Source organism: Xiphophorus couchianus, chromosome 23 (assembly GCF_001444195.1).
Source record: "Xiphophorus couchianus chromosome 23, X_couchianus-1.0, whole genome shotgun sequence".
NCBI lineage: Eukaryota > Metazoa > Chordata > Actinopteri > Cyprinodontiformes > Poeciliidae > Xiphophorus > Xiphophorus couchianus.
In genome coordinates, this window is record NC_040250.1 from 16,569,860 (window position 1) to 16,593,590 (window position 23,731).

Sequence of the window (23,731 nt, forward strand, 5' to 3'; positions counted from 1 at the left end):
TGAAAATTATTCTGTCAACAGAGTCTACCACCTTAACTGCAGCTGCTCTGTAGTTACTAGAGGCCTTTCAGCTGGTTTTTTTTCTGATTAATGCTCTTCTTGCCAGGCTTGTCAACTTTTTTGAATGTCGGACACAACAGTTCTTCATGAGATGTTCAAAGCTTGGGGTATTGCTTTCTAACCTAACTCTGCTTTGAACGTTTCCACATCATCCCTGACCTGCCTGGTGGGTCATAATGCTATTTGTTCACTAATAATATTTAACGAAGATTTGAGGCCTTGACAAAGCAGCTCCTTCTATATTGATATTTAAACACATACAGGTATATATGCGCTAACAAGGGGGGTTCAGAGGATAACTGGATTTTTTGTTTGGAAACTAATTCCTCTTTATCCCAGAAATTCAAAATTATTCACTATGTTGTGTAGTTTTATCAGATAAAAAATAGAATGCACCAGGCTTATGCTTGACACGTGACAAAATGCAGAAAACCTCAAAGGAATAACTTTACAAGGCACTTTAGCTTTTTAGGTTTGTATACTATGATCTTAACATTCTTGCTAAGCTTGTGTGCATCCATGAGAGTTTTTCAGTGTGTAAAAACAGAGCGGTGGATCGAGAGACATAGGCTGAGGGATGGGGTGAACAGAAGCCAAAGGGAAATGAGCGGACACAACAAAACACAGAGACGTGATGAAAAGCAGGGTGACTTCCACCTGCAATTAGCTTCACCTCATCACTCCTCAGTTTCCATAATAACCTGCTGAACTTTGTCCAGTGTGTCACCACAAAATCTATCAGAGGAGATACACTCAAAAAAAGAAGAGCTGAGGGAGTTAGAGGTGAGTTTTCGAGGTCATGCAAGACAAAGAGATATGAGCAAGAAATCATGAGGGAGGAAGGCAGGTGAGAGGAGATAAGACAGGGACGACAAAGAAAGGCAGCAGATAAATGTTGATGATACTAGCACAGCGAGCAGTGAGGTGATTGGAAAAAGAATAGTTTGGGATATGGGGAAGAAGAGGGAGGAAAATAAGAGGCAGAAAGAAGGTTTTTGTCCACATGCGCCTCAGCTGTGTAAACTGAAGGTCTCTGCTGAGTCTCGGATTCCCCAGAAGAAGGGGGATATTTATAGGAAGCTGGCAGAGGCAGTGAATGGGCCCTTGCTCTGTCACACCCACTAATATTATCATTATTACCTTATATTCACAAAAATGGAAAAATGTCAGCAACCTGAGATGCCTACGGAGACTATAGACCGTGTCCCACTTGTCTCAGTGTGCGTCTCCTCACATTCCTGAGAACCTGCCTGTTGGTGAGATGTTGCTTTTCTAACAAAGAGAGAAGAGATACAAATTAGAGAAAACAGAAGCAGTGGGAAAGGCTGGCATGTATCAACCAGTGGTATACCAAAACCTGTTAGAGCTGTCAAAGAATGAAAGATGAAAAAAAGACAAAGAAAGAAAGGAGCGAGATGGAGCAGAGCTAGGCAGAAACAGACATGAGCACATATTCCACTTCCAGATTATAAAATTCCCGCAAGTGGCAAACGTGTTCAGACTATACACACACACACATACAGACACATTGGCATTTAGGTCTACAGCCACATGGTAGCAGATGCAAACCCAGGCACACATGCAGAAACACAAACAGTATGGTAGACATAACAGTAGTGCACGCGCATGCATGCATGCTGGGAAGAGAGGAAATTCCAGAGGGAACAGGTGGGAGTGGCGATAGCAATCTATCAGGATGACTTTGATCTCCTCCATGCCTCTGTCATCACTGCTGAAAACCTCCCAATGAATCAGGTCTGCCTCCAATCAATCATAACGTGTGTGTCCACGCTAAAATGTCACCACTCAACAGAAATACTTTTAACTTGAAAACAATGGTTAATCTACTAAGATTTTTTAAAAATGTGCTCACTATCATTGCATAGAGATTCATAATTCTGGATTGTATGCCATCTGTCAATTTGCCCTTACAGTTTTTCCCTTAAGACAGAAAAACATTAATCTCTTTTCTATTTATGCCTATTTTCTGGGGGTAGAGGGTTCACATCCTCTCACTGGTTACTTTAATAGGTATACTGGTTTAATTGCTTATTTCCACAAATAAAAAATCAACAAATTACAAGCCAGCAACTCAATCCATTTATGCATCTAGAAGTGGTCAAAAGAATTTGCTGAATTTCAAACTGCACATCAACTGATTTAATGTGTATCAATGATTTTGACGATGCCACGCATCAAAATGTAACGGTTGTTGCTGGTTTCCTCAATAGTGGAATGTCTGGTGTTGCTATGGCTGTGTATTTTTGTGTTTTTATGATGTAAAGCACTGCCTTGTTGCTGAAATGTGCAATATAAATAAATTTGATTGATTGATTGATCGATTGATTGATTCCATTAGTCCCAACAGAGCCTCATTTAGTCACTGTAACCAACCTAAGTGCATCCAACCTCTGTAAAACACTGATATTATGATGGCTATTTCTATTTGGATAGTGTCACAAATAGACACAATCCATCATATAGTCACAAACTTTCTCCTTGAATATGATAAATGAGTTCACTGTACTCCAGTGGCCTCCACAGTCACCAGAACTAAATCCATTGGGATGTGTTGGAGTGGAAGATTCATGTCATTTCAGACCAGAATTTCTTCGGAAAAGTTCCTGCTGCACTTTGTTGGAAGAATCGAGACAGTTCAAAATTAACAAAAGGAACCGGTACTCTAATAATAATAGCAAAGTGTATCTAATAAAATGTACAGTGTGTGAATTTGTTCAATAATAAAGATCACCTGAAGAGGGCAGTGTTGAAACCAGCCACAGGGAGTTGAACCGGGTCATACCTGAAACCTGACAAAAAACATGATGGGAGTGTTTGGTTATTCACCGACGTGAACCGGCAGCGATAATGCTTTCACACTGGATCCTGCACGGATGATCATTGTCTCTTGATTGTCAGCAAGATGATCTGAGATTGGAGGTAGTCAAGAAAAACACGAGGAAGGAAGGGAATGGGAAACAGAGATGTGATGGATGGAACCAAGCCAGTGTCTACTGAGAACAGAAGTCAGCGGTCAAAAGATCTTGCTTGTGGGTATGTGAGCGTGTGAGCATGTTCTCAGGGTGATCTGACCTTTGGGGAAAATTAAACAATATCACCAAGTAAATGCCTCATCACATGAAAGTGCACAGACCGTCCATTACTTCAGCCAAAACCATGTGTGTGTGCTTGTTGTTTGTGTGAGTGTGTGTGTGTGGGCGAGTGCCAGGGTGAGATGAGTGTGGAGAGCCCCTGCCTTAGGGGACGGAGCAACAGCTGACTGACAAGCTGCAGGAACATGATCGTGCCTGCAGAAATCTTTCTCAAATAACTTTCTTATTAATAACTTTAAAAAAAAAAAATCTTTTATCCTCTCATTCTTCTCTTACTAGTTTGTTTCATTGCCTGCAACCTTCTCCCAACTGCATCCCTCCTTCACCTACCTTTCTACTTCTCCAGAAATACTGGGAGGTGGGCTTGTGTTATGACACTCTGGTATTTAGCAACATAAAACTCATGAATGGAGGAAAATATTTGCACATAAACACATTGGTCAGCTCGTAAACCGTGCTACATGGGCAAAACATGAACAACACAACATGCAGGGAGAGAGAAAAAAATGACGAAAACTGTTTGCTGAAATTATTCATTTCCCTTCCTTTTTTTATTTTCCCTGTGCTCACTGTATACCCCTCCCACTCCCTTGTTTCCCTCATTCTCTCTCACTTACTTCCTTTTGCACATTTCATTTCTTTTTGCATATCTCCGGACTATCATACCTCCAGACACACACAGCGAACCTCACAGCTTCTAAAACAACTCGCCTTCCCCCCATTTCTAAATCTCTCCCCATTTTCTCTTTCTTTCTCTCCACCTCATTCCCGCCCTCCCCTCACTACCTGACATTGTGGCTCAATGCCCAATGAGTCACACCTCTGCTAAAATCATCAGAGATGGAAGGAGGAGGGAGCAAAAGAAAGAAATTGTCAGGGGGAGAGGAAAAAGTATGTTAGAGTGAAAAATATAGAAAATAAAAAATGGGAGGAGAGAACGTTAGGGAGGCAGAAAGAGAGAGTCTCTAAGGAGAGAAAGGAGCATAGAGTGCATTTAACTTTTTGACTCCGGTAGTCAGTCTGTGCATGTCAGTAACAGTTAGTCTGTAGACAAACATTCTCTGTTCCGACACACACATGCACGCTCAAATATGCATGCACGCAGAGCCATATGCAAACATAGCTGCTCAGTGACATTGTGCATAAGCCCACCTGCGTCCTCTGCAGACACATGCATGCTCAATTTTAGCAATGAAAGTGCAAACAAACCCCAAGTTCAACGTGCGGCTGTAGCCCTGCCTCCGAACATCAGCCTCCCCCCACCCTCTCTACCAGTTACCCCGGGATACCACACAAACACTCCCTGTTGGGCAACACTGGGAGTTAAGAGAGGACGCACATGGGTCGCACACCTCCCCAAAGCCCCGTGAGTTGGAGACCAATTGCATTTGTGGATATGTGCAAGTGGGCTCTGCATATGTTGGGCAGCCATATTCTTTTTCTATACGGGGCTATGTTTTTTTCACAATCCATTTCCTGGCCGGATGATAGAGATGCATGAAAGATTTGCTGTAATGGTGGCACAGGAGGTGTAACATTTTCAAGAGCCAGAGAATCAGAGAGGATAAGAAGGTAGATCAGCTCAGGAAGTGTAGAAAAAGTCCTTACAGAGTCGCTGGTGAGAAGAAGTTTTGTTTACTTCAGTAAGTTTCACTTGTTGTGTGATTTACTCAAATGTCCCTTATCCCTGAACTGTGAACTTGGCTTGCCTGTCACAGAGGGGGCGCTGGCTTTAACGAGGCTTATGTTTTATGAACCCTGAGGGATCCTAGCAAGCTGTGTGGATGCTGCAGCGTGCCACGTGCCTGTCATCGTTCAGCACTGCTGTTTTTGAACACATCTCTACTTCGTACTTCTGAGAAAATGTTCTGTTTTTTTCCTTTATTCTTTCTGTTGGTAATTCAGAAGGTTTGTACCGTAAATCATTTAGGTTTTCTTTGTCAGATCCTCAGGTTGTCTTATCAACACATTTCCAGATGGGAGGAAGTCGACTTGGTTTCAGATTGTCTTTGCGTTTGGCTTTCAGGGATTCGTTTAGATTTTACGGAAACTGAAAGACTTTAGCTGAAAGCTGTTTAGTACGTCTACAAATGATACAATCAATTCTGCTTTGATGGGGTCAATCCTATCTGAAGCTCTGGGTTTAGGAAGCGCAACAGGCTTTTACCCAAAGCCCCAGTGTTTTCAAAGCCATACCAGCCAGCCGCAGCGCTCCGTTCGCCCTTTGTGCTGAGCACACCAGACAAAACCTTGGAAGGCATCCACTGCAGAGCACATTCCCAGAGTACTTCTTTTTTCTTCTTTTTACAAGTGTGGGATGGGGTCTAACAACAATTACGGTAAAATGTGACTAATATGTCGCAGACACAGTGGTGTATGTGTGCGTGTGTGTGCTTTTTCTGACCTGCTCTTTCTCTTTTCCATCCACTCCTCTCTTCTTGAAAATTCTTCCCTCTCACTTCAAACCCCTGTAATTACAAACAAAAGCGCTGACTCCTCTCCAGCTGAAACAATGATAATGATGGAGAGTCGAACATATGTGTGTGTGTGTCTTCATCAAAGCGGCGCTGACGTTGATGGGTGTAGAGAAATGTGTGGAGGACAGTAAGGATTAACACAATCTGGGCACACGGCCCCGTCACTGAGAGAAATAGTGTGTGTGCATATGTTGACTCTGGTCTTGATAGCAACGATCCAACACACAGCTGCTCTCGGAGCTTGGCATTTAAATGAGGCAAGCAGACAGTTGGAATAAATGGGACGCAGACTGAGGCGGAGGAATCGGAAAGGTTTAAAGAATAGAGAAGCAGGTTGCTCTTAAACATGAGCGTTAAAGGTTTCAAAAAAAGGGGGAAGAAAACAGTAGAATCTTTGAAGGCACAGAAAATAAAAGTCATATTTTTTCCTAATAAAAATCGAACATGCTTTAGGTTCAGTAAAACATTTGTGTTACAGTTTTGTCTGGGCTGCATAAATGGATGGTTGAGAGGTAGAGTGTGTACTCCCTGGTTGTGTTTGGAGCAGGCCCAAGCCAGAGGAGCTCAAAGCGCTGAATGTCATCATCAGAGCTGTCGGAGAGCCAAGCAGTAATCACACCCAGATCACCTAAACGCTCACGCCAACTTACAACACCAGTCACTCCAGAGTGGTGTGTGTGTGTGCGTGTGTGTGTGTGTGCAAGAGAGCTCTGGTGGAGTGAAAGAGAGAAGAAAAAAAAGACAAGAAGTACATGTCCATGCAGCAAGAATGCATTCAATGTTAGTGTGAAAAAAGCATGTGCACGGACAAGCTATGTGGTCATAGAGCAGGCACGGGGAGGGAGGAACAGCTCGAGATGTGTGGAGAAGAGGGTGTATTTTTTCTCTCCTCTTTCTTCCTCCCTCGCTCCATGTCAGTCTCATATCCCACCCCTCTATTTTCCATTTTTACATGGAGCTCCAGATGTGAAGGGAGTGAAATATTAAATTACCAAAATGGGCTTGTTTCTGCACTTTGGCTACATCAAAAACAACCCAGCCTGTGCTCTTTCCTGACCTTACACACACACTCAAGCACATTCACGCTTTCTGATAATATTTTAAAGTGTGCTTGATCATTTGCTAAAGGAAAATGGACAAATTAATCATTGTTCCCTTGTCATTACTGACTTTGCTTGGAGTTGCTGCTTTCAGTTGCGCTATATTTTTTATTTTTGAAACTGTTAAGGCATTCTCAAGGCCCATTAGATCCCCATGAGTTACAGGGCTTTTTGCACATGCTGTTGCTTAGTCTGCCACTTGGTGGCAGTGTCAGGAATATGTGCAGCAATATTAAATGTTTGCTTGGCATAGTTGGTCGTGTGTTATTTGTGCATTTGTTTGTTTGTTTTACTTGCTTTCCCCCCCTGAACATTCCGAAGTTGTGGTGAAAGAACTGGGTTATAGGGTGCAACTGGGTGCTATGGATAATGATCAGCGGTAAGTGAAGCCACTAAATGTGCTTTTCAATGCCTTGTTGTGGTTCATCTTTTCTTTGCTGACTAATGAATGTAAGGTCCAAGACATTGTGTAACCACTGGTCTTTTTTCTGCAATGTTTACTTCTGAAACTTCTGGAACTCTATTTTAATTCCTTAAACTCTTTACATTCAACATTAAAACAATTGTTTTCACGCCACTTGATTAGCATTTTAGTCAAGGCTAATAGTCCAATAGAAAACGTAACATTTTAAGCTTGTAGGGATTTTAAAAAGAAAGTAAACGCCAAATAAATTGTGACCTTGCAATAACAATTTAAGACCATACTAATGAACTTCTCAGTAAATTGCTCATTTTGCTCTAAATGAAACCAAACAAGATTTTGTCCTTTATTAAATGAAAAACAGAACCAATCTTTTCCACATTTTCTCACATCACTCACAAACATCACTCAATTTTACTAGAATTTTATGTGGCACAAGAAGAAAAACACGGCTTTTTTATAGTGTTATTGTCCCTTTTCAGATATAAATTAGAAAAGTGTGGGTTACTAATGTATTCAGCCTCTAAGTCAGTATTGTATAAAAACTACATTGTACAGCAATCACAACTCCAAGCTTTTGGGGCTTTGCCTTTCCTAGCTTCACACATGGAGACTGAAGCTCAGCCAGGCTGTTTGGAGAGCATCTGCACATCTTATTTGATGTCTTGCCACATATTCACAAACAGATTACATGCTGAATTTTTATTAGGCCAGGCCTATGCGGTAAATGGCAAATTTACCAGCTTTATCAAGTTCAGAGGACGCTAAAGTACTTAACACTTGAATGGGTGAATATAAGTCATTCACCCATTCACACACACTCTCACACTGATGGTGGCAAGCTACTGGATTGTAGCCACAGCTGCCCTGAAACAGTCTGGCGTGAATACACATTGATATAAACTTTCCCATTGTAGCCCTGTCTGGATGTTTTGTGCCAAAAGGCTTTCATCAATGGGTCCATAAGTGTGTCATCTTGACACACAAAGGTTTAACCTGGGCTCCCTGATGGTTACCTTCCACCTTAGAAAACATTGTACATTGTCTTTAATGTGTTCATAGTTTTCTGCCCTATGTGTCTCTGAGTTTCCCTGTGATGGATTGGCAACCTGCCCAGGGTGTATGTTTCCTCTTGCCCATTGGAGATGGGCACTGACAAGACCCTTCAAGGATTACGTGAGTATAGACGTCAGTAAACATGTCTATTTATTTAAACAGGCCGGCACATTATAGTTTAGTGGTAAGGCTTAACAGAATGAACCAAAAATCAAGGAAATTATTAAAAGAAAAACATTGGAAGTAACATGTGACAACAACAACCAAGATTTAAATCAGTTTAATTTAGCATTTTGTTTGAAACAAACAAATTCGGATTGGTGTAAAATGATCCAGTTTAGGTTTGATTTGATATTTTGTTCAGATGAAAAATCACTAAAAGACTACAGAAGAGTCATTTAGTGTAGCACAAATATGAAGCAGAGCAGCACGTAATTGTTTGACCAGCTAATGATTTAGAGCAGTAGCCCTATTCTCACAGAACGTACAAATTGTTTGTATTTTGCTTGTTGCAAGGGGTTTTTTTCTCTAGAGAGAACCTAAAATGCTGCGACATAAACAATTTAAGAGGAGGAAGCATCGTCAGTGCTTTTGTACCTGCAGTCAACACAACAGAGCAATTTAAGAATGGCAACTTCCTTCTTTTCTTCAAAATAAAAGTCTACAGCGGTAATATGAAGTGTCAAACATTAAGCACACACATAGCTCAATCCATGTGTTGCCTTTTATTGAAGATGGGAGCTTAAATTAACAACATGTGCCTCTAGTTAGCCATCTAACTTGTTAAATTGGAAATACAAGCAGTTAAATCTGGAGCATTGCATTGAAAACAGCGTTTTCTTTTGTAACTAATTTGAGCTCGCACTTTCTTTGCCAAATTACGTGCCGACAGCTAATAGTTATCACATTGGGAGACAGACTTAAGTTTCAATATCACATCATCTCCCTCAAGATCTTGTTAAAGGCCTAGTAAAAACAAATCCACTTTTGTATTTTTAAGGTGCATTATTATGAGTATAGATGCAAAATATGCATTTTGACATCACGCAAGTGTTTGTGAATACACTCAGGAGTTGTCTCAATGTGAAACCTAAATGGCATCACGGATGGCATTTAAGTAAAAGGTAAGCAACAGCCTTTTAACGGCATTATGTCGGAAGCTAACCTGCTACACACCATTACAATGTTACAACATCCTTAAATTCACAGTCTGCACATATTGTTCTGAAGGCCTAGCCCCCCACAGTCTTCCTTTTTAAACCCTGTGAAATCCAGGGGATCCACACGACCTATTGATTGAGTGTAGAAAACCTGATAGGGGTTTAGGATCACAGCAGCGTTAACAGACTGTCAAACACTAAGCAATGAGCACCTCAGCAGCAGGACAGAGGAGAGCAATGTGCTTGAGTCGTTGAGTCGGGGCGTTTGCGTGGCTGCGCATGGTATATGTGAAAGGGCGAGCAAGGAATGAGTGTGTATGTTATGTGTGTATGGGAGTGGAGTGTGTGCATACGTCGGGGTGTGTGTGTGAGAGTGTGTGTGAGGGCTACCCTGCTCAGGGCATTGACTGAATTGTTTCCACATGTGTCTTAACACAGAGTTCTGGGCGGGTTTGGCGGACAAGGAAGGAGAGGGGGCTGCTGTAGTTGGTGTTGAGGGGGGGTGGGTCAGGTTTCATAGCACCGTGCAACACATCTGGGCCGCAAGAACAGAATTACCGTTCCCACGACTAAGAAGACATAGCCTAAACAAAATTACATACGTGTACATGCACCTTGATGAAGCACTGGTGGTACTCAAGGATCTGTGATTTATTTGCAGGCATCACGAATACCCTCTTCACCGTAAACATTGCTGCAACACGAAACATGCGTACAGACACAGTCAGCTGCCACACACATTGCACAACGAGTCGCACAGCTTGTCATTTAAGCCGTGTGAGGAAGGGTTTACTGTATCACGGTCTGCTGCTTTTTAACCCTGCAACATATTGTCATGCTGTTGCCACATAAACACACCAAATGTGCACAGAAACTCAAACACCACTTCTTCCCTGGCACAGCTGTCTTGAATGCAGCGGGCACACGGCTGTTTCACTGGCACAGCATGTGGAAGGAAAATCTGAATGTGTTCTTACTAATCAGTCCTCCATTCCACCCAGAGACAGAGAGAGATGAGGTGGGACAAGGAGGAGCAAAGGACTGTGCGACCTGCGCAGCAGGTGTTGGAAAGCGAGGAGACCGGAGACAATGTGAGTGTTGGACCGAAAGCAGAAGAAGAAAGACTGAGTGACAGAGCGAGATAAAAGCAGGTTAGAGGTGAATGGATAGGGAGAGAGGGCGGGGGAGAGGAAAAAAAGTCAGGAGTGAGATGGGATAAATGGGGGCATGCCAGTTCCATAAATGTTTAATTGCCAGCAGGTTTATTCATGTTAAGCTAAAAGAGGGAGCTCAGGGGGGGAAAAAGAGAAAAAGAGAGAGAAGTTAAACAGTGCAAAATCTGTCTAGCGCCCTTAAATCTATTTTACACAACAAACAGAGAGGAAAGAGGGCAAAAACAGAGGAAGGAAGGGGAAGAAAGAAAAGGAGAGGGAGAAAAATGCTAATTGGCTACAGTTGGTCTCGTCTGGCTTGAGATGAAAGAGGAAGAAAGGACAGAAAACGAGGAAGCAGGAGGGAGGAACAATAGTACAAGGAGATGAGTAAAGGAGGCGAATTGATGGGTGGATGAATTTCATGTATTCTTTCTTTACGACCTTTTCCTCATTGTTATTATACCTAATAGTTTTCTTAAAAATACAAATGGAAAAGTAAATGAATGAAGGAAGGAATGAATGAATGTAACAAGAAATAGAAGTTCCATAGTTCTAAGAGGAACTATGGAACCGTACTGTAAAACAATAGGTTTTAAATGAACTGTCCAAATTCTGCAACTTGAAAAGGCAGGAAACCAGATAACTAGTTAAATATTATAGTCAAACTGCTAAACTGAGTTGAAACCATATTCATCTCGGAAAAATCCAAATCAAAAAATATGATACATGCCTTATAGGAGGAATAATCACACACACGCTTCTCTACAGCAGCACTTCTGCTCCATTCAGACTTTAAACTGGTGGTTGATCAAAAATCCTGATATTGGTAATCGCTTTAATCTGGATCGCAGAAAATAAAACGCTGTAGAATATTCAAACTTTACTGCTTAAAATCTTTTTTAAAGACTTTAACGATAGTGCTACTCTTTCTCTTCATATTCATAATCGGGCGGATTTTGTCAGTGTATATGTACCCAAATGTTTCTAAGCAAAAAATACAGAATCCCTGCCAATTAATTCAGAATTAACTAAAAATGTGAGCAGTAGAAAAGGATTAAGTGGGAGATGACTGAAATAAAATGCTGGGGATATTCAACTATTGAGAAATGTAATGCGTCGTCCTTCCCCCACCAAGAACACCTTTTGTTCAGAATGTGAAAAGTCCCTGCCTTGGCTCATTTTTGGATAGGTTTCTACTTGTTTTTGTCTGATTTGGCCCTGGTTCCAGCAGTGGAAACTACACCTAAAACCGACTGATTCCTGAAGTGGAAATGCACTTTATGCTTTGATCTAAAATAGCCCATTGTAGGTCTTGATAAGTGTTACTTCCCCTTTTTTTCTGTTTTAGCCCCCTTCTGTAAATATTTTACAGCTTTCAACAGGTTTTCTTCCAGTTTTATCCTGAATCCAGCTCCATCCATCTTCCCTTACACTCTGGCTCGCTTCCCTGTCTGTGCTGAAGAAAAGCATCCCGCCAGCACGATGTTAAAACACCCTGGTGATGGTGCACAGGAGGATATGCAATGTCAGTTTCCCTCCTCACCAACAAGTTTAATTTTACTTTATCTGACCAGAGCACATTCTTCCACATTTGTTATGTCAAATCAAAAACAGGACATATTTTGGTTTTCTTTCAATGGCTATCTTCTTGTCAGTCTTTTATGTACATCAACTTTCTTGTGACACAGGTCATCTGTTGGATTAATGGCTGGACTTTGACTAGACCCTTCTAACAATCCCCAACTTTGATTCTCAGGCAGGATCCGCTGAGTATTTTAAGTATTTCTGTTCTGCCACAAGGCTCATTTAAATAAGTGGGTGATTGATAGGCTTCTATAGCACTTGATGGCATACTAAGGAGGTAATGTAAACATTTGAATTAGTTATGCTGCAGCAGGGACATCTAGAGCACACAGTAGCCCTTGAAGACCAGATCAAAACCATTTCATTTTACTTTGCCGTGTGTTTCAGGGCCTGTCCACGGTGCACCGTGCCTCTCACCCAATGCTTTCTTGAGATAGGCCGTATGCAACCGCTTGACCCTATGCAGGGTTGAGGTATGCTGACTTATCCCACCTGACACCTACTAGATTGCAAAATAAATACTGGACAAATATCCAGTCTTTCACAGTGCTAATATAAAAGTAATTGCACGACTGGCGATTTTCAGTCACACTGCCAATTTGAGAAAAGACTGCATTTCATCATTCCAGTTGTGTTTAAACAGAAGCAGAGTTTTCCCAGTCATTGCAAGCATCATTTGCTAATGAGTCAGATTGGACTTTCCAAGCAGTGCAGAGGTTGTGGGACTGTCTGCTGCTGGTGCAGAAATACTGGAAACAGTCAAAAGACAGTCCTTCCTGAATTGTACAACTCCTAACTTTTGTTAGGCCATAAAAACACACAATTTCAGGCTCATTGAGCCATAGAAACACACTGACCTTTGCCTGGACAAAGCTGCCATGTAATGTGTGTCTTTGGGACGTCGGGTGCTGTGTTCCTGACGTGTGACTCATAAGAGTAAAGAGAACAAAAAAAAGCTCCAAGAATAGGCTTTAGTGAAAACAAAAGGAGAACAAGAGTACAAGGTGTAAACTGTGATGAAACAGGAGATGAGGACAAAGAAAACAGAGAGGCAAGTCAAAATGGGGTGAGTCGGAAAGAGAATGTGAACGTTAACAGAGAGAATATGAGACGAACAAGACCCCAAATGGATTTTTAACCTTTTGTGCAGCAGCTGAAGTTAGGGACATTCTTAAAACGTCCGTCTCCATGTCTTTCTCCCTCTGTAACACAGATGTTTTCAGGCTAATGCGGCATCTGTGCTTTGTTAGACACATTACCGTTACGCAAGAATCTAGGATGAAGAACAACAACACTTGCTAAATATGTTGTTTATTGACATTAAAACTGCGTCCAATTGTGACCATAAACTCAGCTTGAAAACCCTTAATTCTGATAAATCGCGAAAACAAAGCAAAGGTAAATAAAGGGAGGCCAACGGTGTAGGATTTGCTTTTGTGCGGAGCAAACTAGTTTTGGACTGGGACCAGAACCAGGCAGAGAAAAGCAGTTCAGGGGGTTGTTCTTCTGCTGGGGATCTGCTGAGAAGCATTCTCTCTGCGTGTTTTTGTATTTAGCATGATTTAGTCGGTGTCCGATTTACAAACATTTCACCCCACCGCCATGCGGTTTCATTTTTCATTTAGTTGCTGCCCAAGGCCATGTCCCAGATCAGAGGCAGCCACACAGCACACTGCTGCCGTCTGCTCCACAGCAAGGCACTTCCCTCCTTGTTGTCTGGTCTGGTCACAGGAGATGAAGACCTGCCCATGACCCCTAAAGCTTGAAATACGCACATACATTCTTGCACGTTTCTATATGCATGCTCACACACAAGCCTATGCTGTAAGCAGACACATTCTTTTCTTCCTTGAGCTCACAAACACACGTAAAGGAGATGCAGACAGAGCACACACAGACAGACAACATGCGGAACAAGCCCGTCTAATGCCACTAATGCGAGTAAAGTCTGTAGGGGCAGACAGGTATAACACAGCAGCCATCAAAAACACAGAACAGAGACATTAAACACACTTCAGTGCACAGTTATGTATTTAGTGAGATTTAGCTGAAAAACACACTCCAACAGCTCCCCACACACACTGAAATACATAACCTGCCTCATACTTGTCCATTAAAACACAAAGATGCTTGACCAACTGCCTAAAACAAAGCAGAAACACACCAAAAATGTGCACGGCCAATGCAGATACAAGCTTCTGCGCACAAACACACACCTGTGGTTTCAGGCCCGATCACAAGAACTCTTTAGTCTTCAAGCTGTCTGCCTCACTTAGAGTGAGCGGTGCTTGTGAAGAGGACCTGACAGAAAGAGAAAACACACATCCACACGCTCCGCGATGAGTACACTGCCGCACCAGAAGACCTGACTAAGCTGAATTTCCCCCTGCTCCCCTTTCCTATTTTCCATCTGCCTCAGCATAGGAGAACCTGCCGAGGGAAAAATAATGCCCACCATATATGCGCCACTCTTCACTTTCTCAACTCTTGCTGTGACATTTGAATATTTGTACAGATCTAAGAGAACAAACTACTAATCTGTACACTATCCCACAGTTCCCTCTGCTTTCTAGTCATAGTTTCTATTTCAAATCAGACTCTTTGTCTACTTTTATTCCCAAATTTCCAAAGTCAAAGCTTATCTCAAAATTTGCCTTTCCGTCCCTTTTATCATTTATATGGTGCAGTGCGGTTGACCAACATCCAGGGAGAAACAAGTGCAGGAGTTCTGGCCAAACTTGCCTGCTTCGCTGCCCAAATTATATGGGACAGTCCCAATTACCCTGTGGCCAACCAAGGCATTTCCTGGGTTAGCACTGGTGATGCATGCCCCCCCTTCCTTTTACTGTGGTTACAGGGGGTGTCATTAGACGCTTGTTTTACTGCAACCCCAAGAACGTGCCCGCCGGCCGCATCCACGCCACGAGAAGCACAACTGCAACGTTCCAATAACTTTGCTGCGCCTGATGGATGACAAATGGGAGAGCTGCTGGGGTAACACTCCAGTTAGTAGTAAATTCCTGCTGGCTAACAGGGAGAGAGAGAGAGAAGGGAACATTTCAAGAAAAATTAGAAACTCAACACAGTGTGTTGTGATTTCTGGGGGATAAAATTAAAAGCTGTTACAGACTCATTCAAGAAATTAAAATTTTATGGAAAAGTTAATTTGTTACAGGAATTTTATCACCAAGCAAAACACATCATATTACACACAGTATGATGTTTGAAAACGTTTATTTCTGTTAATTATGTTGATTTTCCACTTAAAGGTAATGAAACGACATTTAAAATTATGGAATTTCATCAGACTAATAAAACAACTATTTTTAAAAACAAAAATGTGGGTTTAGTGAAAAGTATGTTTTACACCTGCTTAAAGGTTGTTATTTTGAAATAGTACTTTCAATATGGCTAACTATTCAGTTTATTGAATATGACTATAGAATTAAATGAACTCAGATTTCATAGGGCTTATGGAAATATTGCTTTTAAAATAACAGCGGCGGTGGTAAGAGTTCACTCAATCTGACTCACTTGTTGCGTCCTTGGGCAACAAGTGAGACACTTTCTGTCTCACTTGTTGGTGAGACAAGTGGTACCACCAAGGCTGGTGGTACCATCTACCACCAGCCTTGTCTGCTGGTGGTAGATGGTAGCCTCACTTCTGTCAGACTGCCCCAGCCTCTGTCGATCATGATTGCATGAGGAGGACGTAATTCAGTTACTTGATTATGTTCTGTTAAACCAGAGACACACCTGGAGGCTCCACACAACACTGAAGAACTGGAGTTTGCATACTCTGCACATTACTGATTTGGAGTGGAGTTGGGATGGGGGTGCTGTGAACAATTGTACACGACACTTTTCTGCTTTTGATTTGTAAAACACTTTGGAAACCTCATAAAATTCCAATAAAATACATTGAAGTTTGTAACTGTAACACAATGTGAAAATGTTCAAGGGATTGAAATGGTGTTCTCAGTCACTGGAAGAGAACGTTTTATTTCTCTTTCAGTATTTCTTAAAAAATAAAGGTAAATGGAAACAATACATTCATCTGACTTTCTCACATCAGTGAATAAGGTGTTATTAACTACCCAGCCAAACGTGACTGATTAAAACAACCACAGAGCGTATACAGTGAGGTTTCACAATCATAAAAACATGAGCTGTTCTCTATGATTTCTTAGTAAATAAGACCTATTTAATTATAATAAGATCTAAAAGTCAATATCTATCCATTGACTTTTTACTTATAAGACGATATTGGCACTCAATGTTTTATGCCAATTTTATTAAACCTATCTAAATATACCAAGCATTTTCAAAGAAAGAGGGACTCTACTCCTGCTCTTTTAGATAAAAATGCTTTTGTTTTAATATTTTATTAATTGAGCCAAAAAAATCACAAATTGGATGCATTTCCTTTAAAAAGCCAAATGTGCATAACCATAATGAAGTTTTGTATACATTGATTTACACATAAATTTCTTCCAAAAACTGTTTATTTAACATGCTTAGTTTATTACTGAACAGTTATTTAAAAGGTCATCACAATATAATGTTTTGAGTTTTAGTTAAAAAAAAAAAGATATATTTTTTGGCATGTGAGTGATTTTCAGTTGACTTTCTTTTCCCCACATGACAAAAACTTCGGACATCACAGATGTACAATGTGAAGCATCTTAACAAGGTTTTATCGGGACTAAAAGTTTGATAATATTTGAATCAATGCTTGGTCACTAGAGGAAAAAAAGCGGTAATTGTTCTGGAACACTGTTACATGCTGGTACGAGAAAAATACAGCAATAAAACTGAAATGGTTCTATAGTGGAGATCACTAAAGATGTCGAAAATCTGCCCAGGGAATGCAGCTACTTGTTGTATTAGCAAAACCAAGTCAACAGTTTGTGACTATGATAAAATTATCCCAAGAACTCCAATGTTCTCAGGGCTTGTTATACATTTCAGATGAGCTGAATCTAAAATGATTTCACGGATCAAAATAGAAAACTGCATTCTTACATCATGGACACATCATCCTATAGTCTGGCGCAAAGACGGACCACCTGCAAGTAATTTAAAAGCAGGAGTCTATGATGGTATGAGGATGCATTGATTAGTGCATAGAGAATAAGTATGAAGGCAGCTCACTAAGCTGCACATCTGTGAACACTGAACAATATAGACAGCATTTGTTGGAACATATGTCACCATCTTTTCCACGTGAGGCCATGCTTATTTAATCAACATAATGCCAAACCACATTCTGCACAAATTACCACAGCAGGAACACATAGTGGAAGAGATCACATGCTAGGTATCAGAAAGTCATTACTGTTGTAGCAGCAGAGGTTTTGTTATCCTACAGAGTATTTCTTATTGAAATAAAAAAAATTACCAAAGACAGTTTAACAATAATCAGCTTAATGTTTGGAAATTAGGGGACTTTTTTTGTTAATCCACAAATATGACTTTAAGCTAAAAAAAAATGTAGTACTTAAAAATGTCAGCAGGTACAAATAAATTACAAAATTAGCTTACATGGAAAGTTCCACGTTGAAAACCTTTTTTGACCAAATACATCCCAGAACAGAGCCAACCTGCTTTATAAGCTTGTAGAGCCTTTTTAGGTCTCTGGCTCTGATGCTACTGACCCCCTACAGACGACGGCAGAAGAGATATCACACTTGACAGACTTGTAGAAGACATACATCATCTTGCTCCAAACCTTGAAGGACCTAAGCTTCTTTAAGAAGTACAGTCTGCTCTGATCTTTCTCGTGGACATCTTTACTGTTCAGGCTCAGGTGAAACAAGTGGGTGGTAGCATACAAGTTTCTATTTTTTTGTATGGACAGAGAAACGTGTTAGTTTATGTGAAGATGGACACAGCTATACAGAATAGTAGAAGAACCTGTTGAAGGATGCATCTTCATAACATAATGTTGCCACTGTGTGAATATATAGGAATCTGCTATTCTTTCAGATGTTTTTTTTTCTGTTGTAAATGACCGTAACATTTTCCTTTATTGATCCACAACATAAAATCCTCGTAAAATATAATAAGAAGTCTGCACTTCATTAAATGTGAAAAGGACCACATGCTGGTTCAATGGGGATATGAATATTTTTGCAAGTCACAGTGGCCGTGCTTGTTACATAAACCAAATGTTCTTGTTTCAAAATTAAGAATCAAAGGAGGGGGAAAGAGAAACCAAGATGAATCTCTGTGGAAAAAAGTACAAAAAAGCTTTAACGGCAAAGGTTAAGAGACTGACGCACAGAGCAGGATGAGGGTTTGGAGGGTGTTGGCGAGAGATAGAGTGACGTAATGGGTGACAGAAGAGAAGGATTAGCTGAACGACAGAGATGAAGGGATGCTCTTTTGTGTCCTTCTTCCTCACCCTCACGCCGTCCATCATTCACTTGGAGCATCGCGGCAGAGCGCGTGGCAGACGCAGCGTGCCAGCTGTGCGCAAGTGCATGCTTGTGCAATCAATTTGTTTGCATACATTTCAAAGTCTGTTTATGCACATGTGTGCATTGTAGGTATTAATATTCCTTCTGTCATTCTGTCAGCATTAATACGCACCATGTGTCTTTGTAAAAGTGCTCATGTATGTATAAAGTGTGTGTTTTCGGAGTCTACTCCTAGTTGCCCATCTGGTGCTGCTATGCTGAGCCGCTCAGCCAGCTCTCTAATAGCTCCAATAAGCCTGTGGTTTGCTGCTTTGTACACACATACGTACACAGTTATGTACACATTGGCACACAAATGTGCTCATACACATGCTTGACACAAACCTTTACACACATTCTCATCGAGCTGTTATTCTTCTTCCAAGAGAAAGAGGCCGAAAAATGACCATTTATTTACTTTGAGCTTTGGGGCTACAGCACCACAGCCTGCCTGTTCCATAAAAAATAAGACAGAAGGAGTAAGGGTGAAAAAGAGCAGGGAGTAGGAAGGCAAAGGTAGGTGATAAACAGAGGAAGCCAAGAGGACGAGCCTGAAACAGGCAACAAGCTGGCACTGTGAAACGGGTGTGAAGTAGCAGCGCTGTAGTTTGGTCCAGATCAGAGTTCAGTTTTGCTACAGTCTCACTTGGGCCTCTGTTTCTGGAGTTGGACCAAGCAGAGAAACAAATGCAGGCAGGGGAGAGATGGAATTCACCTCAAGCTCCTGAAACCACATAATTCAAACGCTTCACACACATTATCTATCAGCTGATTTTTGTCCATGTTTAGCTGTGTCTGATAAGACAAATTTAGGCTCACCTTAAGAATTTCAAGTATTTTGAAGCATATTTATGTTTGTCTAGGTCTACTGGAGCGATCATGCTGCCCTGCACAGCCTGCTCCTGGCCCAGCTGTCGGGGCTTCATTCAGTAGTGGAGTGTCTTTCCAGCTTGTGGGACCGCAGCAGGTCCAGATCCAACAAACTGAGAACTTATTTACATTCTGGGGGAAAAATACGCCTTTTCAAATGTGCCTAACAAGTGCTTTCTAGCCAGAGAAATATTCCTACACTTGTAAACAGGACAAATTGTCAACTTTACTTTGACGTGATTTCTCTGGATGTGGTGGATTATGCTCGGATTCAAAGCTGGGTTGTTCCAGTTTATCCAACAAAACAGGTCTCTCTTCAACAAGATGTTTATTTGAACCCTACTGGGAAAAACCAGGTGTTGCCAGTGTACACAGGGACTAATGTGGTTTAGGGAGTTTGCTTCAGCGTACAGACTACAGGTGCTTTTAGGAGTGTACAGCAGCACACAGGCGATAAGGTGCTGAGATGGGAGGTGAGCATGTGTGTCCCGAAATGCAACATGCTGTGGGTCAGCAGAAGGATACAATCGGCCAGATTGAGTGACGAACTGACGGACGGGGCCAAGGTTGCCACAGTTACCTGCTTTCTTCTACTTCTGCCTCTCCTGCTCTTTTTCATCCCTCTCAATCCCTACCCTGCCTTCTGTTAATCTGTTCCAGAGCATTGTGATCGCATGGAAAAAAAACATAGCAAGTGCACATATTTCCCCCTTAGCCAAGAGCGAAAAAAACATACGCGGGGAGGGGTGAGGCACGGGGGTCTGGGTGTGTGATGGGAGAGAGAGAAAGAGAGAGAGAGAAAAAAAAATAAAAGCGAAATAAACTGTTTATTCAAAGGCAGCGCTGAGCCCTTTTGTTGTGGTGGGGACCTGTCTTTTATTAGCAGCCTGAAAAGCCTTCAAAGGCTGGAAAGACAGAGGACATGCCAACAGACGAGTATATACAAGACAGAGAAGAGGAGGAGGAGGAGGGTTGAGACTGGGGGGCAGAGTAAAGGGGACGGTGAAAGGGACACAGTGAAAAGGTTTAGAGAAAGGCAAAACGAATGGGGTCTGGGGACATGAATGGGCAGAAATGCCTTGTAGAGGAGTTGATGGAGGGCTGAGAACTTAAATTTTGTGCCACTGGCAGTAAGGACATGAAGTAAAGACATGAGCCGGAGAAAAAAGGGTCTCTAAGGCGACTCCAGATGGAACGTAATGTGGCGAAACTGCTAAGGCCTCCTCTCATATCTTTGAGGTCTTGTGGAGTTTTACAGAGCCTTGTTACTGAGAAAATATGTTTGTTTTTTTATCAAATATTAATATTTGAAGGGATGTTCAGACAAAACGTCTTTTAGCTGTAAATATACAGGTGAAATGGGTTTTCAGTCTGGTTGGTGTGGATGCTTATTGCCATAAACATACATTCGTAAGGGACAAAGAAATGTGTTTGGTGATAGCTTGGAGAGGAAAAGGAGACATCTCCTCATTGCGTAACTTTCTTTCTCTTATCTCTCTAAGAGCAAACTGTTAATCTATGCTCCCACCTCTTCCACTCTCTACTTCTTTCTTTTCATCCCTCACTTTGACAGAATCAAGTCTGCAGGGATGCAGCCTTTCTGCGGTTTGGCCCCTACAGTCCAACGCCGATGCCTGTTGTGCACATATATATGCAGATGACATGAGCAATGGTGCTTGTGTGTATAGGGGCATGCAGAATCCAATCTATTTTAGAGCTTGTGCAGAGTGACTGCTCTTGAAGCTGAATCAAAGTGTTCTGCTTTCAATAAAAGTCACAATCAGCAAAGTGGCAGCAAGCAATGACATCACTGCAGCTGGGTCCCCAGCTGGAGCACAGAGAGGACTTTAGCAAGTGTATGTGTGTCTATGTGAATATAGGGACATGTGTGTTAACAGCATTTGCACAGTTTATTTGTGATATGCATATTTCACAAAAGCCGTAAACTCTGCAGCAGAGCAAAATGCTGGCAGGTTCAGAGCAATGTGGAGCCTTACCTCGCAGAGTTTGTGAATATATATATATATGTGGGTGTGTGTGAGTGTGTAGGTATATGGTAGCTGAGAGCATAAGTGAGATTTCCAACCTCAGTCATCCCCATGAGTTTCAGTGCACATTCTGTGCCGTGTTTCTATTGGAGCAGACAGTGCTGCGGTGAGAAAAACAACAGGAATTTCATCTGTCATTGATTAAGCCCGTTAACGGTGGTGTCTGATGTCTTTTACACTCATTCCATGCACACCGACATGCAGCTGCACTCACAAATGCAGACAGACACACACACACACACCCGCCTTGACTCCCCCCGCACGGCATTGCTACCAAGACTACCATACAGTAAAAGACACAACATGGAATATCATCAAGATCCACACCATTAACAGGAGTGGGTGTGTATGTGTGTGTTTATGTTGGGTGTGAATGGATTTTCACACGCTAAGTCATGCAAGCCGGAAAATACTGATCATAAACTTCTAACCAGCATAAAACACCAACAACCCCACAAAGAGCACTGCATCACACATTGAAAACACACACTTATGCCCAGTTCAGTAGAAAAGGCAAGCAAATAACTTGATCATGAAGCAAGGATGTGTAGGCAGGTACATAATATACAGAATAAAAGCCCATGAGAAGTAGTTACTGTGCAACCACACACTAAACAAGTGTCTTATGCTGTCACTCTGGCATTTACCACAGCACCACTGCCATTTTATAAGCCAGTCTCACTACTTTGGACATGAGAGCTTTGTAATTTTTAGCTGATTGGTTAAAATATAGCTTGTATAATGTGACAGTTATTGGTTGAAAAACAGAGCTGTCGTTCTGTTTCTGTTTCTCTTTCACTGCTCAGCTGACTTCTTCGTCTCTTCTTGAACACAGAAACCTTTTTTTTGTACACATTGAGAACCAGATAGGAAAAACATGTAAAACTAATACGGTTAGAGAACTGCCAGAGGAAGAACTCATCTGCAAAACATAGAGAAACCACAGGACAGATTGATCTAATTCAAAAAGCCCTCGCAAATGGAGATTTGCACTTCAAATAGTTATTTTGAGAAAACTGTATGATCTCTGGATAGACAATGCCATGCACATGGAAGCAGTATGTTGTAAGTACACAAAAGTTTTATTAGTAGTACTTTCTGTACCTTGAATATTAACAGAAATATTGTTTTACGTACCCCAAGAAAATATTTTTCTGAAATAAGTTCAAATCAGAAAATACCAGAAACGGCATAATTGGGTTTTCATATGTAACTAATAGGCAATTTTATGTCACTGATTATCACATAGCTGCCCCTCTAGCATAACAATCAACTTAAACCCTTTCTTAATGTGGTTACATTTCTATATATGAATAAAGATGGGGTTTAGGTTGATAAGGTTCAGTTTAATAGCTAGAATTTGTAGGAATGTTTGTTGTTTACAGTGCTTCCGTGTGGATGCTTCTAGTGAAGACGCCTTGTTTACAAGGTTCTTTTTATCAATGAGAAATTGATTGTTTTTTAAAATCTTCAGACTGGAAAAGACGAGAGTTTCTACACATACTCATAAATCAGTATACATGATGAAGAATGATTAAGATTAAACACTGCCCACACATATCAAGTCTGAAGTGTACATAATCATAGAAAATGTTGGGAGTACAGCACATTGGTTTTTCTGTACAGCTGATTACCTGGTCAGACAGATAACTCTTCAGTCTCACAAACCGGTGTCTGTTTTACAGGTAGGCATTGTATTGTATTCTGGAGTTTCTGATGTAGTAAATCAGGCTTCCTTGCGAATTCAACGAACATGATCTTGGACAGTAGTGGCAGTGGTGGAAGTTCACCCTGTAGTGGGTGTCAATTCGCATCCCCGCCTCGTCTGTCGTAGTTGTTGCATCCTTGGCCAAGACACTTCACCCGGCTGGCCTGGACTTGATAAAGCGCTATTCTAGTCCTGCCTGGTTTGCCCTTTCAAATGTTGTTGAATCAAATGCATGCATTCTGTGACGATAAGTAATCTCAGGTGTTAGAACAACAAGTCTGTAGTCAGGACAGATGGTACAAGGCAGGTTAGATTTCATACCACTGGAACCTTCTCCAGTGGAACAGAACAAGGTTGAAGGGAGACGGAAGGAAGTAAGTGGAGATAATGGTTGTGTCCAACAGTGGATCATCACCAAGATACATAACTAAGATGAAAATAAGAAACCTGAGATGTGACAGGGACCCTTTAGATTAAGGGAGTGTGGAAGGCTTGTGTGGCTGGGGTGAGGAACGGAGG

At 41.4% G+C, this 23,731-nt stretch overlaps 1 long non-coding RNA gene across 2 annotated transcripts; it reads left to right on the forward strand.

The window, feature by feature from the left end:
• The first annotated feature begins 4,064 nt into the window (after window positions 1–4,064).
• On the forward strand, window positions 4,065–17,926 carry LOC114138747 (uncharacterized). 2 transcript variants are annotated; one of them, XR_003594289.1, is made up of 4 exons: window positions 4,065–4,791; window positions 8,234–8,347; window positions 10,389–10,478; window positions 17,792–17,926. It is a non-coding gene; the product is annotated as an uncharacterized LOC114138747 (long non-coding RNA). The 2 variants fall into 2 exon arrangements; XR_003594288.1 differs by having other exon boundaries at window positions 4,065–8,347.
• Window positions 17,927–23,731: the final 5,805 nt, after the last annotated feature.